The sequence below is a fragment of the Elephantulus edwardii genome, unplaced genomic scaffold, assembly GCF_000299155.1.
Source record: "Elephantulus edwardii isolate Elephantulus edwardi_28Jun2011 unplaced genomic scaffold, EleEdw1.0 scaffold00353, whole genome shotgun sequence".
In the NCBI taxonomy this organism is placed as follows: domain Eukaryota; kingdom Metazoa; phylum Chordata; class Mammalia; order Macroscelidea; family Macroscelididae; genus Elephantulus; species Elephantulus edwardii.
The window spans coordinates 1,045,906-1,053,997 of NW_006400103.1; the positions used below are offsets into that span (position 1 = coordinate 1,045,906).

Consider the following 8,092-nt stretch of genomic DNA (forward strand, 5'->3'; position numbering starts at 1 on the left):
TCAAGGTCAAATTCCCACTGACCCACTAGCCTTTGGCTGGTATGCAGAGTCCACAGAAGCCAGCTGGCTGGCTCATTTTGGGTATTTGGTGTAGCCTAAGAGAGCGTGGCCAAATTCCCCACCAGTGGGCATGCCCTTAGGTGCTCTCCCAGGTAATCAGCAATGCCCCGGTAAACACAGCCAAGATCCTACCGGCCTTTCTCCTGCCAGATTAGTTCCACAGCAGCTCAGCTGATAGCTCCAGGTGATGGCTGGATCCACAGTGGTGCCCTGAGGTCGCAGGGCTATGGTGGAGGCTGAGGTGCATGGTTGTGGAGCTGCAAGGGGGAGGGGCGGGGGGAATCAAGGGACTAGGGGGGTAAGGAGCACAGGGCTTGGACACTACCACCAAGAGGTAGGGGCGGGGCTTGGGCGCTGCTGGGGGTTTATGCAGCAGCACCCTGTGTGTTGGGGGTCACGCAGGCGCAGGCTGCAGGGGGGGGTCACACGTGGCGGGTAGTCTCGCTTCTCTGGGATCACACAGTGTTCGCACCTCTGCAGATCCCAGGTGGCTGGCTGACTGTTGCTCTTCCCGGGTCTCTTCCCGGCCCTGCTGGCGGCAGTGGCATTCTGGCTGGCGGCGGTGTTCTGGCTCTAATTTCTTATTTTTCAATGTCACATAGTATTCCATTGTGTGAATATACCAGAGTTTCTCTATCCATTAATTTATTGATGGGCACTTGGGTTGTTTCCAACTCTTTGCTATTGTGAACAAAGCAGCAATAAACATGGGTGTGCATACATCTGCTTAGGGGGCGGTTATAGTTTCTTTAGGGTCAGTCAGAATATTCTGATAAAAAGATAAATATCAATTTTACTGAAATAATTACTATGAAGTTTCTATTAAAACTATTAATAATTATAATGAACTTACATTAAATTAAATGCAGATAATAATAAAGATATCAATACATTAATCAGACAATGTATGGTCAGTTTGCATATGCTCATGAATACTAATTATCCTAAAGTAGAGGCAAGTGTTTTAATTGTTTTTGGTTAAACATTCTTCTAAGTGGTATAGCCATGATCTGTCCGTTTGCTGTACAGAGGTAACTTGTGGTTGCTATGATGTTAAACACTGTGACACTGATGTGTCAAGTGTGATAATGGTTACCCATGGAGCTCCCCGACTAAAACAAGCTTGGAAGCAGGAGTGGAATCCACTTCCAAAACAGTTTGTCTCTGGAAACTCTATGAACTTGGAGAAAGTTATACAAGTGGTCAGGTCTTTTGTTCATAGGTTCACTATGAGTAGTCTGTGACTCAATGGCGCTTAACAACAACAAAAACAGAGGCAAGGATAAACCAAAGTATCAGCCATAAAAGCAGGCTGTAGAGATTGTCACCATCATCATCATCATCATCATCATCATCATCATCACCATCATCATCATCATTTCCACTACTGTCAACAGGGACTCAAGATTCTCAAAATAGCCCAGGGTACTCCTCTTATCTGTTTCAAACAACTTGTACAAATAATCTTCAGTTTTTCAATTACATTTTCATCTTTTTGTCTGAATCTTCTTCCAACCCTTCAAACCCTTTTACATCTGCATTTTTTTTTCACCTAAGCTCATTGAGATTGTTCACAGCTTTAGCTTGCTTGGCTCCACAGTCAACACTCTTGGCACCAGCAGCCAGGAAATTAAAAGACATATTGCCATGGGAAAGTCTTCTGTTAGGGACTTCTCCAATGCAATGTACTGAAGATCAATGGTGTCTCTCTGGAGACTAAGGTGCGTCTGATACAGGCCATGGTCTTTGCAACCACTTGTTATGTGCCAGAGAGTTGGACAATGACTAGGGAGGATAGAAGGAGAATTGATGTCTTTGAGCTGTGGTGCTGGAGAAGAGTACTGAGAGTACCATGGACTGCTAGGAAAATGAACAGGTTCATCCTAGAGAGGGTTAAACTGGGTGGCTCCTCGAAGGCAAGGATCCTGAGGCCTCGTCTGACATACTTTGGACATGTTGTAAGGAGGGACCGGTCCATGGAGAGGGACATTATGCTTGGGAGGGTGGAAAGACAGCACAGGAGGGGAAGACCCTCTATGAGGTGGATTGATTCAGTGACTGGGGTAATCGGGGTGTGTGTGTTGGAGACAATGAGATTGGCACAGGACAGAGCAGAGTTTAGGGCTGCTGTACATAGGGTCTCTATGAGTCGCAAGGGACTCGACGACACATAACAACAACAAGAAGCTCATTATCAAGTGATTTTTCATTTGCATTTTCCTCAACCAGATTGATTGACACAGTGCCTACTGCAATGGGCTCGAGTATGTCAAAGATGGTGAGGATCGCACAGGACAGGGCAAGGAGTTCATAGAGTCGCTATGAATCATGCTCATTGACCTCTAAAAACAACTTTCTTTTCATTCTGTTCCACAATCAGCTCCTGGCCTAGTTTTCACAGCTGATATTGAGCTTCTCCAGTGGCTCTTTCTGCAGATGTAATCAACCTGATTCCTATGCATACCATCAGGTGAAATCCATGTATATAACCTGCGTTTGTCTCTTAAAAAATGTATTTGCAATGAATAAGTCATTGATCGTGCAAAATTCAATCATTCTTTCTCCAGCTCCATTTCTGTCACCAAGTCCATGTTTTCCACCTACTGAATCTTCTTCTGTTTCCAACTTTTGCATTCTAGTCACCCATTATTATCAATACATCTTGATTGCATGTTCTATCGATCTCCGACTGTAAAAGTTGGTAAAAGTCTTCTATTTCCTCTTCCTTGTCTCTGGTTGTTGGTGCATATACCTGAATGATAGGGGTATTCACTGGACTTCCTTGTAAGTGTATGGATATTATCCTGTCACTCACAATATTGTAATTCAAGATGGATCTAGAAATTACTTTCTTAACTATGAAAGCAACTCCATTGTTCCTCACCTTTTCATCTCCAGAGTAATATATCATATGATCATCCGGTTCAAAATGCCCCATGCCAGTCTATCTCATCTCACCAATGCCTAGTATGTCAATATGTATGCGTTCCATTTCTTCCTTAATAATATCTAATTTTCCTACATTCATGGTTCTCACATTCCATGTCCCAATCTCTAGTGTCTGCTTACAATTGTTCCTCTTCCTTTGTATTTCCATACTTGAAAGATCCACCTCAGTTGCCCTTTCTGTTATTCTACATGTGTTCTTTTGTACATAGGGTTTACGGAGGCCTGCTATTTCAGAAGTGGATGGCCATTCCTTCTTCCTAGTCTGTCTTAATCTGAATGTTCAGATTTAGAGAAGTATCAGACAGACCAGCATTTTACAGAAAAAGTGAAAGATATATCCCTTATTGTGGAGTTAACCATTGGAATTTTCTTCAAACTTTCTCAGAATCTTCCTTATCAGACAATTTTTCAGTGTAATCATCTTTTAATTTGGATTCTTCAGACTCTTCTCTTTTCTCAAGAATATTTTCAAACTCTTTCTCAGCATTGTCAATTCTTTTTAAAGACCTTTTCCTTCACATTCTTTTCCAGACTGATCTTCAGTTTTTCAGAGCAGTAAAGATTACTCTACTAAAGGTCATGTTTTTCTTCTGAAGATTAAATCTTTCTTCTTCAGATTATTTTTGTAGACCATCTTCACCTTCAGAGTCCTGTTCTGAGAGATCTTCCTTAGACTCTTTCTCAAGGCCATTCTCTACATTTTTATTTTTAAGTCTCTTTGGGAGCTATTCTCTTTAGTATTTTCCAAGAAAGCTTTTCTTAAACATGCTTTTACAGCAGCCTTCCTCAAGTACATTTTTGAAGCAGTCTTCTTCAGATTCTGTTAGAGCCTCTCTTTTCAGATTTTTCACTGGGGCTGCCATCTTTAACCTATTTCCCAGAGTCTTCTTCAAATTATCTTTCTTCTGGATTTTCCGTTCTCCCCCCGCCGATTTATTGATACTTCTAATGATATTTCAACTGTGGCTTCTGGAACATTAATCTCAGCTGAGCCAATATGCTCTGGAAAAGGCTCTGATGTTTCTGTTCTGAAGTCATAGTGAAATTTGGACATTGAATTCCTCCGCTGAGCTTAGGCTCAGTGAGACAAGCCTCTCATACTTTTCAGCCTTTCCTCTCTTTCTCTTATAGTTTCCTCCTTATAATCTGTAGTCCCATTCCATGCTTGGGCAGTGAGTTGACGACCACCAAACCAACTTCTGCCAAGGGTTTGGATACAAAGATCAGCTTCCTCTGGATCCCTGAAAGACACAGAGGCCACACCATTGGATGTCTATAAAAGAGAATGAGCTTCTTTTTAAAAAAATTATTTATTTTTTAATTTTATTCTTTTTTGTGTGTGTACCATGGAATCTGATCCAACTTGTATAGGAGGAGATTGCTTCTCCTTCTCCAGCAAGGCATCTGGTGGATTCGAACTGCAGGCCTTTGGGATTGTAGCACAGCTTCTTGCCACTAGGCCACCAGAGATCCTGTGAATGAGCTTCTTAACATGGCCAAACTTTGAACATTCTACTTGAAAGTCTTTTCTGTTTCATTTAACACCAATGAATCATCCTCAAAATCCTCGGGATAAAATATCTTTTTGATGATGACAACTCATTCATGGTACATTCAAGGTAGTCCAGCTTTCTTTTCAGTCCAACAGTTTTTGTTGCATAGTAAACTTCTTCTTGTAGTCTTTGCACGTCTTCTTTTTAAAAATTTTTTTTAATTATTTTATTAGTGTGTGTGTGTGTGTGTGTGTGTGTGTGTGTATACCGTCAAATCAGATTTGACTGGTACAGGAGGAGATTGCCCCTCCTTCTCCAGCAGAACATCTGGTGGATTCAACCTATGTGCCTCTGGGATTTCAGTGCAGCTTCTTGCCACTAGGCCACCAGCGCTGCCTTACGTCTTCTTTTTTGAGATCTCATTTTCTCCCTTCTGCTGAAACTTTGCCACTTCAACATGTAATTTATAGCCTCTCATTTCATCTTCATCCAAAAGGTTTCAGGCAAGCTCTACAGATTGTCTTTTCAAATTACACCAAAGCCCATCTTCTTTAAGATTTCCTTGCTTATCTTTGTAAAGCTTGACTTTAAATTCTTCTATATGAGGATCTCTCGTTATAATTACAAACTTGGGCATGGGGTTGTATAAATTCATCCATTATAATATCTGGAGGCAAACCAGACCCATACACATTTGTGTTTCTGTCATCTTCAACATGAAACCATCCTGATTCTGCCTTTCTTTTTTCCCTTCCTTCTGGGCTCAGTGGGCTCGGAGAGTTTGCTCTGGATTACCAGCACTGGCATCACGGACATTTGTAGGCCCAAAGGATGCTCCATCCAATTATAATTGGCCAGATCCGTAGCAATGAAATCTTCAGTGATCTTGGACAGCCGTATGTCTTCTTCTTCTTTTTTTTTTTTTGGCAGTTACCAAATGCGGTTTTTATTCTCTATTTTTGATGACTATAAATAAGTGTTTCCACTATGGAAAAGAAAGTTTGCACAGTACATTTTCATGACTGGGGAATGAGTTTTCAGAAATTGTCTTCAATAGGACAGAAACTTAGAAAAAACAACCTGGATGTTGGAATTCAAACTGCTTTATATAAAGTCCCTTGTAAACAAAACCAGAATAAAAATAAATCAAAAAAATAAAGGTATGGGATTCAAAAATAAAAAGAATTCAGAAAAAAAGGAAAGGGAATAAAAGAAAGTAACCAAAGACCATTTATTGCTTCCCTTCCGCCTTCTCGGCCTCCTCGCCTTCAGACGCCTGGCCCCCGGGAGCCTCCTTGCCGTCCTCCTTCACCGAAAGGGCCTCGAGCTTTTCTGCCACCTTCTCGGCGTTATCGTTCTTCCCCAGTCCTTTCTTTTCTCGCTCTTCAATCTCTTTCCTGCACTCTTCAAACTTTTGTTTTGAATTTCTGTGCATTTTCAGCATTTAGGAACCGGATGGCAAGCAGCTCTGGCTTGGGGCACTCGTCGGCGAAGTCGGCATGGGTGTTCCAGACCCAGGCTCGGTCACTGCCTGCGTTCGGCTTCAGCTCCATCAGTGGTGTGATGTAGTGGTTGGCACAGATCTTCAGGGTCTTGTCTCTGCGCATGAGCAGAAGGATAATCCCCTTCTCCTTATGCTTTAGAAGTTTCACGTCGCCAGTGCCCCGCTCCTTCCACTCCGGGAGATCGTTTTCAGAGGCAAAGCGGTATAACTTTGCCTGCATTTTAAAAAGTTCCTCTTCATCTTCCTCCAGCGTTTTAATTTCTTGTTCAGGAAGGGAAACTATCGGCTCAAACTGGGGGTCGTGGTTGGACTCGTCGGCATTTTCAGTGGTGTCCCGATCCTCATGAGAATCCTTGGCGGCCGCCACGGGGGGTGCAGCGGCGGCGGTGGCGGCGGCAGCTCGACTGGTTGGTTCGTGGCTGACTCCGCGGCCTTTCAGCGGCTGCTCGGAGATCCTTCCCCTCCGCGTCTGGCGCCTCTCGCCGCCCCGCCCCCATATGTCTTCTTATTCATATCTCACTCGTAGGGGATATCAGCTGAACTCTGCTCCAAAAAACTGGCTTCACTGGGATTTTCTTCGTCCTCAAGGTCTCCGCACAATTTTGCATCTGTCCATAAAACTCGCTGTTCACACTGTAGTTATTGTCATTCATGTTTCCCAACTTGATGCACAGCAGCGTTCATAAGAAGGGAGGCAGAAGTCGAGGGGAGGTTCAGGCAGCGCGGACAGGCGCTTCCCAGCAGCCCCGCGCTGCTCTTGTGCCCACGTCCACCTGAGCCTCACTGGCTTCCGAGCAGGTACAAGCACGTGCAATCTCGCCAACTAGGGCCGGTGCAGGAGAGGAAGACCCTCGCGATGAGGTGAATCGATTCTGTGATTGGGGTGGCGGGAGTGTGTATTGGAGACGGTGAGGCTGGCACAGGATAGAATGGCGTTTAGAGCTCTTGTACATAGGGTCGTTATGAGTCTCAAGCAACTTGATGGCACATAACAACAACAACTGTTTAGTCGGAAGTGTATAAAAGTCCAAGGGGGGAAGAGGACGGGCCTTAGAGCCTGAGGGTGAGGAGGCAGTGAAATCACGGAGTCACAGAGTTTGCTGGGTGCAGGGAGGGGCTGAAGGGATGAAGAAAGATCCCATAGTGTTCTGAAAAGATGGGCTAATAGTGTACATAGAACAATGGTGAACCGCTAGAATAGTACATAGAGAACTGCTAGAAGTTCAAGCTCTGTGTTGTTGTTGTTGTTAGGTGCTATCAAGTCGACTCATAGTTACCCCAGGACCAAAAGATCTGAACCGTGTTTTGTCCTGCGCCATATTAAACACTTCCGGACATATAAGAGCCCATTGTAGCAGTCACCGTCTCAATCCACCTGGTTGAGAGTCTTCCTCTCCTTCCCTTCTCTACACCCTTTCCAGCATCATGTCCCTCTCCAAGGATAGCCTCTTCTAGCAATATGCCCAAAGTTTGTGAGGCAACACCTCATCATTCTTGCCTCCAAAGAGCACTGTTCTCTTGGCCATCTATGGGATGTTCAGTGCCCTACTCCAACACCATAGCTTAAAAGTGTCAATTCTTTTTTCTGTCATCCTTATTTGTTTATTGTCCAGATGCATAGCAAGTAATCTGAGAGACTATGGCCTGAATCAGACACAACTTAGTCCTCAAACTAACATCATTACTCCTCAATAATTTGTAGAGGTCCCTAACTGCAGATTTTCTCTGTGCAATGCAGTGTCCTTATTTCCTGACTGCTGGTACCAAAGGTGTTAATTGTGGATCCAAGCAATATGAAGCTGTTGACAGTTTAAATCGCCTCTTCATCCATCACAATACTGCCTATTGGTCCAGTGGTAAGAATCTTCGATTTCTTGACATTGAGATGCAATCCATACTGAAGGCTGTATTCCTTGCAAGTGTTTCAAGTCCTCCTCACTTTCAGCAAGCAAGGTTGTGTCATCTGCATAACACAGGTTACTGATGAGTCTCCCTCTAATCTTGATGCCACACTCCTCTTCATAGAGTTCAGCTTCTTCAATAACTTGCTCAGCATACATATTGAATAGGTATGGAGAGAGAATAC

General features: G+C 43.6%; 1 pseudogene; it reads right to left on the reverse strand.

Annotated features, from left to right (window-relative positions):
• Nucleotides 1-5,733: 5,733 nt before the first annotated feature.
• LOC102857653 lies at nt 5,734-6,659 on the reverse strand (annotated as a pseudogene).
• Between the last annotated feature and the right edge of the window lie 1,433 nt (nt 6,660-8,092).